Source organism: Rhipicephalus sanguineus, chromosome 11 (assembly GCF_013339695.2).
Source record: "Rhipicephalus sanguineus isolate Rsan-2018 chromosome 11, BIME_Rsan_1.4, whole genome shotgun sequence".
NCBI lineage: Eukaryota > Metazoa > Arthropoda > Arachnida > Ixodida > Ixodidae > Rhipicephalus > Rhipicephalus sanguineus.
In genome coordinates, this window is record NC_051186.1 from 6,748,395 (window position 1) to 6,763,191 (window position 14,797).

The 14,797-nt window shown below is 48.1% G+C and overlaps 1 protein-coding gene and 1 long non-coding RNA gene across 8 annotated transcripts in view; both read left to right on the plus strand.

Moving 5' to 3' along the window:
• Positions 1–14,797, plus strand: part of LOC119374269 (uncharacterized) — a 292,758-nt gene that overhangs the window by 234,098 nt on the left and 43,863 nt on the right. The window lies entirely within an intron of this gene.
• LOC119374455 (uncharacterized) lies at positions 8,468–14,078 on the plus strand. The gene is made up of 3 exons (XR_005180181.2): positions 8,468–8,602; positions 13,457–13,593; positions 13,662–14,078. It is a non-coding gene; the product is annotated as an uncharacterized LOC119374455 (long non-coding RNA).

A 14,797-nucleotide genomic window follows, 5' to 3' on the forward strand; every position in this document is an offset into this window, starting at 1 on the left:
AGATAGATAGATAGATAGATAGATAGATAGATAGATAGATAGATAGATAGATAGATAGATAGATAGATAGATAGATAGATACGCTCAATGTCGCAGAGGTTCACTAAGAAACGCTTCACATTTAATAGTGCTGATGCTGCCATGTTCAGCTGGGACGCTCAAACTGCACCTGAGGGCGAGCAACGATCAGCGCCAGCAGCGTGCCTCCACAGATCAGTAGTCGGACAAAGTGCCACTATTGCGACTGGTTGCACCAGGGACTAATAATGAACCTTCCACTGACTGTTTCAAATTGAAAATTCGCCAATTGCTCTTGTGTAACACCTCAGAGAACACCGCTCGCATATAACCATGTGCTCAGCATTTTTTTGTTGTGCTTCGCATCGCTCCGTCCCATAGTCACGTTCGTTGGCGTGCTTTATTCTGAACTAAATTGGCGTATGTTCGGAATATTTCAAATCCTTCTTGATTAATGGCGCACGATTCGCGCCATTTCATCACCGCTTTAAAATTTCCTAATGCTGCTAGGCTTGTCGCAATGCGTGAGAAATCCTGCAACATATTTTAATTTATTAATATTAATTTAATTGCTGAGTTTTATCGTTCCCAAAACCGCGAATGTGATTATGAGAGGCGGCGCCGTGGAGGGCTCCGGAAATTTCGACCTACCTGGGGTGAGAAGCACGGAAGCTTGGGCGAGTTTGTAAGACATCATGGTACAACTTCGAAGCGCCAAAAAGCGACGGGTTCTTTAACGTGCACCTAAATCTTAGCACACGGGCCTCAAGCATTTTCGCCTCCATCGAAAATGCGGCGGCCGCGGCCGGTATTCGGTCCCGCTGACCTGGGAGTCAACAGTCGAGCACCATACCCACTAGACCACCGTGGCGGATCTGCAACATATCTTTACAAGGCATCGGTAGCAGACATGATAATTCAAAAGGGTGCTTCTCAGCTAGCTGTACTCCATAAGGCTCGTATGCTGAAGGTCGTTGTGTTCAATCTTCAGTGGCGTCTTCTCCGAGCCCCGAGATTCTGTCATGTTCTGCTGCATCGCAGGGATGTCCACCGATACCGTCTGCTGTTCCGCATCTGCTGGAAACGTAGGGTCATAGCCATGAATTATGAGAGTCACGAAGGAAGTATTGGCGCAGTATTGCACCAAGGAAGACTTAATCCTGCTCTCATAACGAATGCATTTTTGAACGAGTAATGGAGATGTCTTGTAGGCACGTCAGGCAGGCTACCACAAATAGATATGATGAAGTATTGTGCGATAAGCGCAGTGTAGCAGACACAGACAGTAGTCAAAACAGACCTGTACACTCAGCAAAATGATGTAGTGCAATGTTAACATTCTTTGAGAAAGTTGAGAAGTGCTTTGTTTTCTTTTTTTTTCTTTTTTTTTTTGTTGCGTTAGGTGCGCAGGCAGTAGCACGATTGTCTAGTCGATTTGTTTGTAGCTTGGAAAGAATAGTCTCACCTATATTCAGGAGTTTCCATTAGCCGGCATTAAGCAGCAGAGCGAGTCTCGATTGATTGGCGCGAACAAAAAGCGGAAACTGGAAATTAGCGCACAGAATACCTATACCCAACGACAGCGCCTCGATCGCGCATACGTAATCGAGAAAAGTGCGAGGACTGTCACATGAGCGCGGGTATATCAGTTATTGGTCATGTAACGCCTGGTTTTACGCAGGATCTCTGCCCGAAGCCCTCACATAGTGCTTTTTAGCGGAGTATCTTGCAGACATTTTATTGCGATAGCAATTATATGGACAGTCTCGGCTGGTTTTTGTCCGTCCTCGTCGCCGTCATTTGCCGTATATGTATAGGTATGTATATATATATATATGAAAGTCCCAAAGAAAAATAATTCAGAATAATGGCTTTCGAAGCGCGGACTCGAACCAGGGACCTCTCGCTCCGCAGCCCGTGGCGCTAGCCACGACGCTACTTTAGGGAGCTAACGGCGAGCGTTATATACACACCCTTTAGCGCTGGCCGGTCTCAGAGACGGCAGGCGCTTATAAGCGTTTCTTGATTGCCAGCGAGATGGCGCGAGAAGCGCAACAAAGCTTGGTCTTTCGCTCGCTGCAGCGGGCGCGTTTGCGAAAGGAGCGCGCTGTTCAAACAGAAATAAGTAACAACTGCGACATTTAGTTCACGCTCGTCCTGTGTGTTCCTGTTCGTTCGTTTCCTGCGTCCTGCTTTATGTTTCAGCAGTGCGCTTCAAGTATCGAGCTGTGACGCATGATAGTTCGCGCTCGTCCTGTGTGAGCTCTTTCCGTGCGTCCTTTGGGCTCGAGCGACGCCCTGGCAATTTCGAGCTGCTTTCCGTTCTTCGCGTTAGATTCCAATTTGTTGCTATCGCATTCATTGCTTCGCCGTTGCGGCGAAACTGTGACCTTTTTTGCCTGATCTGCCAATGCTTTTTCTTTTATGCGCTTTGTTTGGCTATGTTACTAAAATAGTCGATGTTTCCCGCTGAATAGACAAAATCCTTCGTTTATGTTAGGCCTAGAAAGAACAATGTGAAAGAAGTCAAGTAAACGAAGTTCAAAGCAACTCTCGTTCGGCGCTATGAGGCAGCTGTGAGACTCGTCCGCTTGGAATATGATGCCCACTTTCTTTCTCTACGCTGCTTTATTCCTTTTCAATGTGGTTTTCTATGATGCACTGCGCTAGAAACCCAATAAATGTGTTTCAGAAAAATATAGGCCTAGTCTTTTGTTTCCTTGGGACATTATCAATAGCTGCGGCTGGGATTGCTGCCCCTTTAACTTCGTCTTTATGTCATGATCGGGAAGGCTTCATTGCACTGTTACGATGTTGCTACATCGAGTGACCCCTGTTTTCATGCTAAACTTTCTTTGCAAGTCTCCACAGAATTCCATGACCGTGGGTGCCGCTGCTGGTCTCTTGCCGAATGGATCCTTGGCCGATTCGTGACTGCTCGAGGGATCCGACCTTCGATCTCTCTGTCCTCGACGGCAGATTTATTAAAAAAATTCTTCCGGTTTTCCGTAACCATCACTTTCTGCTGCTTCTTTTTTTGAATAGGTGGCACTACCGCCTGCCTAACATCGCTAGTCGGAAGGATGACAGATAATACGTAACTTTAGTCATGGAACTTCCAGTTGTCCGAATGACCGCCGGTTATGCACTTCGTGCCTTAAGGCCGTTTCAAACGAAATTTGCTGCCAGCGGCCGATCGCTCTCGGCGCAACGGTCAGCGGCGACGACCGACATGTTGGAAATTTTGGTTTTGTCCCCAGCGATCGGAGCGATTTCCAGTCGGGACTCGTCGAAAGTCCCCAAACCGTTTGTTTTACCTATGGCGGCTCTTGCGCATTCCTGAATGAAACTAGATTGGAAAGTGCTTCTAAATTACCCGACATGCGTTCTCTTCGATACGGTTGATGAAAAGTTAACATATCATAACTGCCCATAATTTTTCCCTTACACTTGAAAAATTATGCAGTGTCTATCACAAAGAACGGCAGGAAGCAACGATGGCCAGTCAGTGAGAAAAAAAAAATGTTGCAGTGGCTTAGCTCGGCTATGCCACTGATATACGTAGCGTTAGCAAAGGTTCAGCTGTTCATTCTTCCTACGCTCAACCGCTAATTGCCAGGCAACTTCTTCGGGATCCGATGAGATAAGCTTCTCGGCTCTTCAGAGCCGTTCAGAAGCATTTGCGCTCTCCTTCTCCATGGCTATACCACACTGGCAAACGCCAGTCAGAGGCGCTATCAAGTGTCCAGCGCAGTGTCAGACGGCGACTGCACAACGAAGGCGAATAGCTTCGCGCGCGCCGGCGCCAGTGTGTCTGCCACGGCTACGGTTGGCTACGACGTCACTCCTAGACCGGCGGCGGCGAGTCGCGCGCGGCGGCGGCGGAGTGCGCGGGAGGTGCCGGCTCCGGTGCGCCAGCTGCGTGACATCACTGATCCTCGCGCATACGCAGCATGGCTCTTGAGGAGGCACGTGAAACTGGCTCGGCTAGGCTAACGCTACAAAACTGCAGCCCTTGTAGAACGAAACCACCATTACCGGCCGGAGCGAGCCGAGCGAACAGAACGAAGGGAACAATTTTTCTTTCGCTGCATGTGAAACATCCTTGACGAATACTTTTGCATTTTTCCAGACCTCTTATGCCTCTTCCTCATTGATAATCGCGCTCTCAATCTGCATCTATTTGTAACCTTGCTATCGGAGCAGGCTGAGCAGGCTGAGCAGGCTGCACGTTTGAAGCGGCAGCGCGGCAGCGTCGGCAAAGGCTGTTCGTCTGTCCTAGCTAGCGAAACGCCTGGTATTGCGTCGGCGTCAGTATGTCACTGAAGAACCAGAAACCTACGATGTGCCGCTTCGACTATTATTAAACTGAGTTTAAAGGAATGTCACGCGTTGGCGTCACGCAGGTCCCACGTTTGATACACATAAGCTGAGCAGGCTGCACGAAACGGCAGCGCGGCAGCGTCGCCAAAGGGCTGATTCGTCTGTCCTAGCTAGCGAAACGCCAGCGCCGGGAGTTAGACTCAGATCTCCTGAAGAGAGAATCGGATGCGAAACGCCAGCGTCGGGAGTTAGACTCAGATCTCCTGAAGAGAGAAGCGGATGCGAAACGCCAGCGCCGGGAGTTAGACTCAGATCTCCTGAAGAGAGAAGCGGATGCGAAACGCCAGCGCCGGAGTTAGACTCAGATCTCCTGAAGAGAGAAGCGGATGCGAAACGCCAGCGTCGGGAGTTAGACTCAGATCTCCTGAAGCGAGAAGCGGATTAAACTCAATCTCCTGAAGAGAGAAGCGAAACGCCAGCGCGGGAGTTAGACTCAGATCTCCTGAAGAGAGAAGCGGATGCGAAACGCCAGCGCCGGGAGTTAGACTCAGATCTCCTGAAGAGAGAAGCGGATGCGAAACGCCAGCGCCGGGAGTTAGACTCAGATCTCCTGAAGAGAGAAGCGGATGCGAAACGCCAGCGTCGGGAGTTAGACTCAGATCTCCTGAAGAGAGAAGCGGATGCGAAACGCCAGCGCCGGGAGTTAGACTCAGATCTCCTGAAGAGAGAAGCGGATGCGAAACGCCAGCGCCGGGAGTTAGACTCAGATCTCCTGAAGAGAGAAGCGGATGCGAAACGCCAGCGTCGGAGTTAGACTCAGATCTCCTGAAGAGAGAAGCGGATGCGAAACGCCAGCGTCGGGAGTTAGACTCAGATCTCCTGAAGAGAGAAGCGGATGCGAAACGCCAGCGCCGAAACTGGAGTGAGACTCAGATCTCTGAATCCGAGAGAAGCGGATTTGCGAAACGCCAGCGCAACGGCCGAAACTAGTTAGATTCGTCCCCTTCGCGCGAGATCTCTTGCGTTGTGTACGCGTTTCGTTAGAGCGCAGAAGCGGATGCGGGCCTGCTGCAAACTACTTTCTGCCAGAGGATAAACCCATTTTGCAATATCGCCAAACAAAAGAGACGCACGCAGTGATTCGTCTGACCAGACGCGAGAAGCTTGGTCAGATCCACCCATCAATATCGCGATGAAGCGACAACACTTGAACAGCTACAGGTTGCTGCGGGCTTCGACGACTGCGAAACGCTGTTGCTGCGGGCTTCGAGCGCGATATCGCCATTTTTCGAATGTTCGACTCGCGTTCCGATTGGTTCGCGGTGAGGGAATCCGGCGGCAGCTGCCGCAAAAATCGGTCCAGGACCGATCGGCGCGGAATGGGCTTTTCCGGCGGATCTCGCTGCCGCCGAAGCGGATTCCGCGCGCTCTCGCCGCCGAATGTCTCAGTGTGAACGCGCCATTAGACTCAGATCTCCTGAAGAGAGAAGCGGATGCGAAACGCCAGCGTCCGGGAGTTGTAGGCCGCGCTCGGAGCATTAAAGAAAAGAAAAAACAGTAGCAATGAGATCATAGTCAGTAGGTTTCTTTGTAACGCACATGCAAGCCAGGACAAAATAAAGGCACATTTAGAGCCACGGGGCGCTAGCTTCGAACACTGTTTATTCTCAGAAACCAGGGTTTCTGAGAAGAAACCATGCACTCGCCTCACGAATCACAGCCGCGTGATTTTAGTGAACAAAGCGAGAAATACATTGAAATCTCAGGGAATGCGCAGATATTCTAATTCTCTTTCTGCCAGTGCCAAGGACGGGTTGCTGATACGTATATCTCCGAGCGCCGCAATCTGTTCGGCTCCTATTATGAGTCTTGTTATTTCACATTTGGTACTGACGTGTTATTGTGGTGGACCCAAAGACAAGGCAACATTTATGGAGATCACAATGGAGCGCGAGGAAACCATCAAATGCGATTTACCGCCGTATTCTGGAACGTCCCATTCGTCCCTTCACTCAACGCTCCACCTGAACTTGAGAAAGTCGATGGGAACGCCGTCTCTGGGCCGAATAAATAAGTGCACATCAGCGACACTCTGCAGCGATTCCTGAGAAGCGCGGGGTCATTTTCAGTCGAGCAGCGACGCTGTGACGAACTCGATGAAGTGAAGGACGAACTTCGAGTCGAGGCTTGTTTGAGAATACGGGGGTTAGATTATCTGCGCATACCTTGAGATTTAAATGTATTGGGTGCTTTCTTCACCAACACCACGTGGCTGTGACTCCTGAGGCGAGCGCGTAAATGTACCCTGGTTTCTGAAAATAAATTATGCTGCAAGTTAGCGACCCTGTGTGTCGATGTGTGCCTTTACCTTGTCCTGTCTTGTATGTGCGCTACAAAGACACCTACTCAAGATGTGCTACGATCCAGCCCAAATCGCATTCCTTGGAGACCATAGAATAGAAGATAGTTAATTACAATAGAAGTAAGATAACTGCAAGAAATGAACATAAAACCATTTAAAATATCACAGATTCGCACGAAAGCAGCGCGATAGAGCAAAGGAAAGCAGATAAATGCAAGATAAACACAAGGCAAAACATAAGCGAATCAATGCCCCGCAGTTCGTGCAGCTTTCACTCGGGGTGGAACGGGCCTTGATAATTTTCCCAGCATCACTACTACCGGAACGAATGTGGACAGTGACGTGCCGCTCTACAAATTACGCAATACGTGACGTCTCTTCTCAGGTCACGTGACTCTCCAGCATGTGACGGCCGCCACAATTTTCCCGGCTGCACCCTTTAGCGCACGATAACGCGCAGCATCATGTAGCTACATCTGTGCCCCACGCATCGTGAGAGTAGGGTGAAGCTACGCTTATCATACCAGCCTTAAGCTCCGGTTCCATTCATTGCGTCCTTAGTCTTTAGTTCATTACGTTCTATTGCGTGCAAGAGTTTACTGACGACGAAAATACCGCCAGATTTGCCTCGGAGCCTTACACAGCAAAACTGTGTTCGCATGAAAGTGATTAAAACCCGAATGAGAAAAGTCTCGCTTTGATACCATATATATATATATATATATATATATATATATATATATATATATATATACACACACACGCCTTTACTTTGAAATAAACGTTTTCATTTAGAAGCAGTGTATACGGCAACAGAATTTCTTTGTGTATTTTTTAAATATAAAGATGTCGCCACAAAAAGAAAAGGATGGCAGAGAGCATGCAAAGAAGCTTCGCAAGAGAAAGCCATAGAGCCCGGCGTAAAATCTCCCGTTTATCTTTGTTTCATAAAATATTTCACCACGCAACATTGCATGACATGTTCATTCATAATTTGCACTGTGTATCGCGTCGCAGCGATCATTCTTATAAGGTTGATGTTCCTTCTAGCAGCACCAACACATTTTATCAATAATTCATTCCTCGTACGTCACTAGATTGGAACCACCTTCCCGAAAATATTGTATCTATTAGTGATAACTCCGTGTTTCGTGTTGCGTTAACCAGCATTGCTAACTAGATTGTCATTTATTTTTCCGTATGTATGTTTGTTCATGTATTCATCGTATAACTTTCCTTGATTTAATACTTTGTATCGGTTTATTTATTTTTGTCTGTATAACACATTTATGCTTTACTTATGCTTTGCGAACCCCTGATTGTAACCCACTCCCCTCTGTAATGCCTTGTTTGGCCCTGAGGGTATAAATGAAATGAAATGAAATAAGAAAAGTATTACGAGCACTGGCGTAGCCAGGGGGAGGGAGCGTGGGAGAGTTCACCCCCCTTCTCCCCCGAAATGTTTCAGTTTTGCACGCGCATATATCCGTCCGCTACACTCACACATACAAGCACACGCACGAACATACATCAATGCGCCACTGAGTACGAGCCTTGTTCAACAAAAGCGTACTGAAAAGAAGCCTACACATCGATTAATAACACGAAAGGAAAATGGGGCTACAGAGCCGTACAGCCAAGAACCTTTGCGTCGCTTTTGTGAGCTTTTTAAGGAACATCCGTCCACCGACTGCACAATACAGCGACATATGTAAAACTTACATACAGCCATTGTCCATAAGAAGAAAACACCTTCAAGAAGTGTTATCTTACGCTTACGGCGCACGAACCAGAAGCATGGACGAAAAGCAACTTTTTGCAACTCTCCTTTTCGTCGCCTGTGTATCAAGATTGGAATGTAAATGGCCGCTCCAGAGAAACCATTGGGACATAAAACAGGTAATACGATCCGCTTCCGTTAATTATGCAATACAGGAAGTCAGCTTCATTCCCGTACGCGAAAGCAGTACTTAAACGTGTACGCGTTTCTATGCCTACTGAACGAGGAAATTTGTGCGTCCGTCCGTCTATCTCTCATGTAGACGGATAGCTATAAAATGTAGAATATAATACGCATTTCATGGCGGCGCTCGGTTTCGAACCTAGGGCCCCGCGCTAAGAAGACGAGCGTGTCACCCACTTCGCTAAAGAGTCACACTTGCAGAAGTTCGACTATATCTGAAGGACATGAATGCGTTGTACCAGAGGTACAAAAATAGGAGGGGTTGAGATCAGCAAAAAACGTCATTTTGGCAGCGGGTAGGGAGGGGAGGTGCGACAAGGTCAGGAAGGTGGCGTCCATAGCCGAAGAAGTGACGGGTGTCCTCTGCAGCCGGCTGTCCAGTCCAGCGTCTCCAAGGCAGCGAATAACTGCCTTGAAGACGCGGGCGTGGGTAGGAAAGGGGAGCTCACTGTGCAACCGCGGGGAGACCCTGGCGACGGAGTTCGGTGACCATGGTGGCTCGTTGCGGTTCAAGCGTGCTGCTTAGCCCAGAGCGGGCACTTACCCAGGGGTAGGGGGGCTCGGGCCGCCTCCGAATTAGGTCTTCACATCTCCGGATGGATACAGAAAAGTAGGAAGCTCATCAAACCGAAATGCGGGTACGATGCAAAAGATGTTACAGTTATTTCGGCGCGCTGAAGCTCGCAAGTACAAGCGAGCATCGCACGGCATCGAGTTCGAGGCAAGCCCACCAAGGCCTGTTTTTTTGCGCCTGAATGCGTAAATTTGGGTATATACGTAATGTGAAAGCGATGAAGTACATACGCGATCAGTTGAGTAAGCTTACGATCAGTGAACAGAGCTCGCTTTGTCAAGGTTGAATGGCTCCGGCAATTTTCGCCTGTTCAGTTGCATTGTCCCTTCACCTCTCGCTTCCTACGCGCTGGACTGTTTTATTACGCATCCTCGAATGCTCTGCGGACGGTTGTCTTCCGTTTGTAGTATATACTGCAAATGCAAAGTATATACTGCAAACGTCATAGCCATGGCGCGCGCAGCTATTAGATGCGAAGTATCTTAAGGCGGAGTTCAATCCGGTGGTGGTGTGCGACGTGACCACCTTTACTGCGCATGCGCATACCCTCTCCACACACTTCCTCTCCACTCCCCCTCACCATTTCCCCCTTCATCTACCCTCTCCCATTTCCCCTCTTCCCTCCCCCTTTCAACTCTTCCTCTGAAACGCGGGCTAGACATGCCGAAATTCTCTCCTGCGCAACGCCGCGATGAGCTCGAGCGCATGCGCGTCCCCTCCCCTTCTCTCTCCTCTCCTACGCTGCCCCCTCTCGCCCGCCTGTCGACCGCGTTCTACGCTCGCCCTGTGAGCATTAACGGCCAGGCTAGATGGAAGATACGACGCGCGTAGCGTCGCTCTTCGCGTTCCACGACGCGAGCTCGTTAGCATGCCCAACGAACGCCAACGGAACGCGATCGTGCAAGTGCTCCGGCTTCGCATCTACTCATGGTCCCCTTTAGCGGAGATGGTGTATTCGCCTTCGCTGTGCAGTAGCCGTCTGACAGTGCGCTGGTGCCGCTTGATAGCGCCTCTGACTGCGTTTGCAGGTGGGTACGCCATGGAGATGGAGAGCGCAAATGCGGTCAACGGCGCAGAAGAGCAGAGAAGCTTATGTCATCGGATCCCGAAGTAGTTGCCTGGCAATTAGCGCTTCAGCGTAAGAAGAATAAACAGAGGAACGCTAAACGCGCTGCGGAAAGCTAAACGTGCTGCGGAAATCTGGAAAGCTCAGAATAATCAGCTGAACCTTTGCTAACGCTACGTATATCCTGGCATAGCTGAGCCTAGCCACTGCAAATTTTTTCGAGACCTGTTGTACGCGCTGTTTTATGACATCCACGAAGACACCAACAAGGGCTGTGTCACCCTGCGCGAGCGAGGCTCAAGGTCTTGCCATCTTGAGCCGCGAATATGGGCAAAGATGGGAAACAACGGGTCGACTGCTAGGAAACGACAAGGCGCCTCCTCGCAAATAACAAGCTTCGTTATCACACAGCGAAAAGTAAACGCCGACACTCATCATATTTCATGCTTTTATTTATTTACATATATTGCACGTCATTCGGGTCTTGAAATTGCCGTGATCTGAATCAGCTCGCGGGAATCCAAAATTTCTTTATTTAGAAAGGAAATAAAGAAAATGTTGCCGGAGGTGGAGAATAATCCCGTGTGCTTTCAATGACGCTTCTACAGCTGACAGTCCAGTCACCCCACGAAGGTACTTCTCTGCTGGGCGTACGCGTATGCTTTTTTCTTAACCTTCCGCGGTGGGTGCGCGTCTAGAACCGCAGAGTCCTGCACTCTACGCGGTTCAACGGAACTGGCGGCCTCGCATCGTTCCGGAACTGCCCAAATAACAATACGAGCCAGTATTGGAGCATAATTTGGCTGAACAGTAAACGAGGGATCCAAAAACATTGCTTGTTCTGCAAATATATCTATCTACCTATTTCTTCCAAAGCTAATTCAGCAGACGCTACTAAGAATATTTATTTTACACTATCGCTTGTCGTTTACTTGTTCTTGGCAGTGTCCTTGCGGCGTTTGTTTCCTGCGCGAGCACATTTGGTGGGGTTCCTTGTTTGCCGAATAAAGGAGATGCGTGTCTCACAGGCGCAGCTACTAGGTACAGTTTATTGCCTTTATATTTTGCAGGTTTAGGTGCCTTCATGGCCGACTATTGACGTTTATACGAATAACGGTACACCTCCCCCCGCCCTCTCATTTGCAACCCACTTTAAGTTGCCCGCTGCCCCTGAAAAAAAAATATCCTGGGTAGGTGCCTGGCTCATAGGGTCGTCGAGCAGTTCCTCTGCCCCACACGCAGTGCATGTTAGGGGACGGGGCTCTGCCAAATTGATTCGCGCTGGCTCGTCAGACCATGAGCAGCCAACGCGCAGGCACTGTAGGACGGACCACTCCCGTCCTGAGAGTCCTCCATCTGGAAGGCGGGTCGGTGGTTCCCACCTGGTTACACGGCCTTCAGGGTGTTAAGTTAGGTGCAGTCGTCTCAGAGGAGAGCCTCCAATATCGGCGGTGCAAAACGAAAGTACAAAAAATAAAATAAAAAAGCACGGTTTCTCTGAATGCTTGCTTAGCTGAAATATTTTATTGAGGGGAAAAAAGGCCTCTGGGGAGAAGATGTAATTGTGCACATTCAGTAAAATTTGTACTTGCGTAGAAATGTGATGTCAAACGCGCGGTTTTATGGCAGTGAGAAGCGCTTTCCTTTTTTGCCGCCACGGACGCTGACGAACGCTAGAAAGAGGGTGGAACACCAATGTGCCCATGTCCACCCAACAACAATGTTCTAGGAAGAACAATTTCTACAAGGTACTGTTGTTCCAGAAATGCCTTAAACAAAGAGTTTTCTGCAGTAAAACTATACGCTTCCACATCAATCAGACAACGTCCAAGGGAGATTGTGCGCCGAGTTCCTAAATAAAATTGATTCGGCTGACCAGATCATGAATGCGTTTGTTTGAAAGGACCTTATTTCATTTGTCATAAAAACGCTGCCGTTCTTTACATGACGTTCCTTTAAACTTGGAAGTCAGCTAATTATAATTGCAGTGTGCGCAGCAAGGATCCTACTAAACCGTTTTAAATACAGTTCAAGCTTTCTTTATTCTTTCTTCGCAATGTTGTTATAAGTTGAATAGCGATGAAGTGGGTATGAGCTGCCACAGATATATTCGCCGAGTCCTTGACCGCGAACTCATAGTGAATGCAGTTAGAACTCCATCTAACGAAACCCGATCGTACGAAGTTCCCGATCTAAAGAAGAAATTTTCATTAGGTGCCCATGGGGTTCCACGTTGTCATCAGCCTGATCTAACGAAACTAACTTTGCGCCAAGCGCAATTTACCGCGGTTTTTTCCCTGAAATCAATGATTAGAAATGCGGTCATTGCTTTCTAATTTTCTCACACGCAGGTTTTTCTTCGATCTCGCGCTCTAACAGCGCGCGCTCTAACAACGCTATGCCGCCCTCGTCACAAGCGCAGTTTTATTTGAACGATACTGCACGTTGTGCCGTTTACGGCAAAGCGGGCCCAACAATCGGTAGCACTCTTACGTACCAGATGAGGCTTGGCGCGGCGGTGCTTTTGTTGTCCCTGTAAATGCTTCTGCGGAAAAGCTGGTCATAGTGAATCTGAAAGCGTGGACTCGTGCGCGTGTTTAATGGCCTATGGGGAGTGGTAATGACAGCTCTTTCCTGTTTTTTTTTTTTTTGAGCGAAAAACGGTAACTTCAGGGAGCTTCCACGGCTTGGAAATAAAGTGCTATTTTTAATTGCAAAAGTCTTCCTCCTTTATCATTTATACCTTAGCTTCCCGAAACTACGCCTCGGGCCTCGTCTACAACTCACCTGCACAGGACATTTATTCAGTCGTGTTCATTTCGACTTCATTTCCTCGATAGAACGAAACCCACATCACCGATCGCAGGACTAAGTTGTCCTGAACAAGAAAAGTCGCATTGCATGCGCATTCGCGCCACTCAGATGCTTCCCTTGTGTGTCCTGTACTTATCTGGTCGTAAAACTGATACTTGATAGAAGTTTTATGTAATACCTACGCAAGCAACATGAACGAACGAAAAACATTGCAGGAGGAAGATAGACATGCTTATGTACTTTTTTAATAGTTGGTCTGCGCAAATGTACTTGAAACATCTGAAAACACAATTTTTTTTACTTATGCATCATGCTTACAGTTAACTTATTTTTCAGTTTGTAAAAACACCAGAACCGATATGGACTTACGCTACAAGTCAAACGACGAACATCATTTGTAAAAAGGACATCAAGCAGGTTATGACTTTCCGCTTCATCGTATTCTATAGATCGTATTACTACAACCGGCAAAAGTAAGATTACAACAGGAGTTATAGGATAATGAACTTGTTTAACGCAATATGTGTTTGCGCATTTACAGGCTAACTTTCAGGCTTGAGGGCGACTTTGATCCCAAGCGAAAAGAACGTATGGCCATCATTTCTAAAGGTAAGGCAATTATTCAGTGCTAGTTGGGAATCATCACATACGTAGCAAGACATCCAACCAATTACGAAAGTTTCCATGCATTGCTGAAACGTTGGGAGTTCCCACACCGGTGATTTTCTTTACAAGAGCATGACGCTGTATGTTAACAGCGCTTTTTAAAAACTCGGACAGACTTAAATGTTACATGTAACGCCGTTTTAATACTTTTTGAAGAGCGCCTCACCAGTCACCGCTGTACATTATGTTTATTCCGTGGCAGTTGTGAGGTGTCGTCTGGCAAGCATTTCGTGGAAAGTTCAAAGTCGGTTGATTACTGACCATGTTAGTGGACCCGGAACTGATTTTTGCTATGCCTTGAGGAGGCGGGCTTCCCTGCCCAAAATGTGCACGCCGTCTTTCGTTCGACCAGATTTCGGAAGCGCTGCGTACACCCAACAGCCCTAGGCGTGGGAAAGAGCTCATTCTGTTCACTTGAATAGATAAAATTGAGTCATGCGACAACTATTGCCACTATGGGACATTGTTGGCTCTGCGTTATCATAAAAGTGCCTTAAATACAACACGGATGTACTCTGTGGCTTTGCGTAACAAAATAGAAAGCTTCGCCTAACGCTCGTTTTCCTTAAGTAAAATTTCCACAGTTCTTTCGCCCGCGATGCGCGTTTTCGTACCCTAAATAGCGCAGCAGCAAATCGTCCGGTTTCTGCCACATGCGACAGAGCAACGTGACTTGACCGCAGACGTCACGCATGACGTCGTCGGTAGAGCGGTAACGTTGCTCTGGAGTCTGGTTCTGGCAGTAGCGGTGCTGTCAAAACGTACATGCACGTGCCAAACGAACATGTGTGATATGCATTGACATCAGCAAATACCATACGCCTGCCATGAAAGTAATGATAAATAACATTACCCCTTTCCCCCAGAACGTGTGGCACTGTGGTGGGGATCTTAAGAATAACTATCCAGAGAAAGTACGTGGCGTTGAAGAGAGCAACGTTCTCAAGAAACTGGCGAGGCTCTTTCTTGTTGCTTCATTTATGGCGCAAGCTCATGAGCTAATAACACACA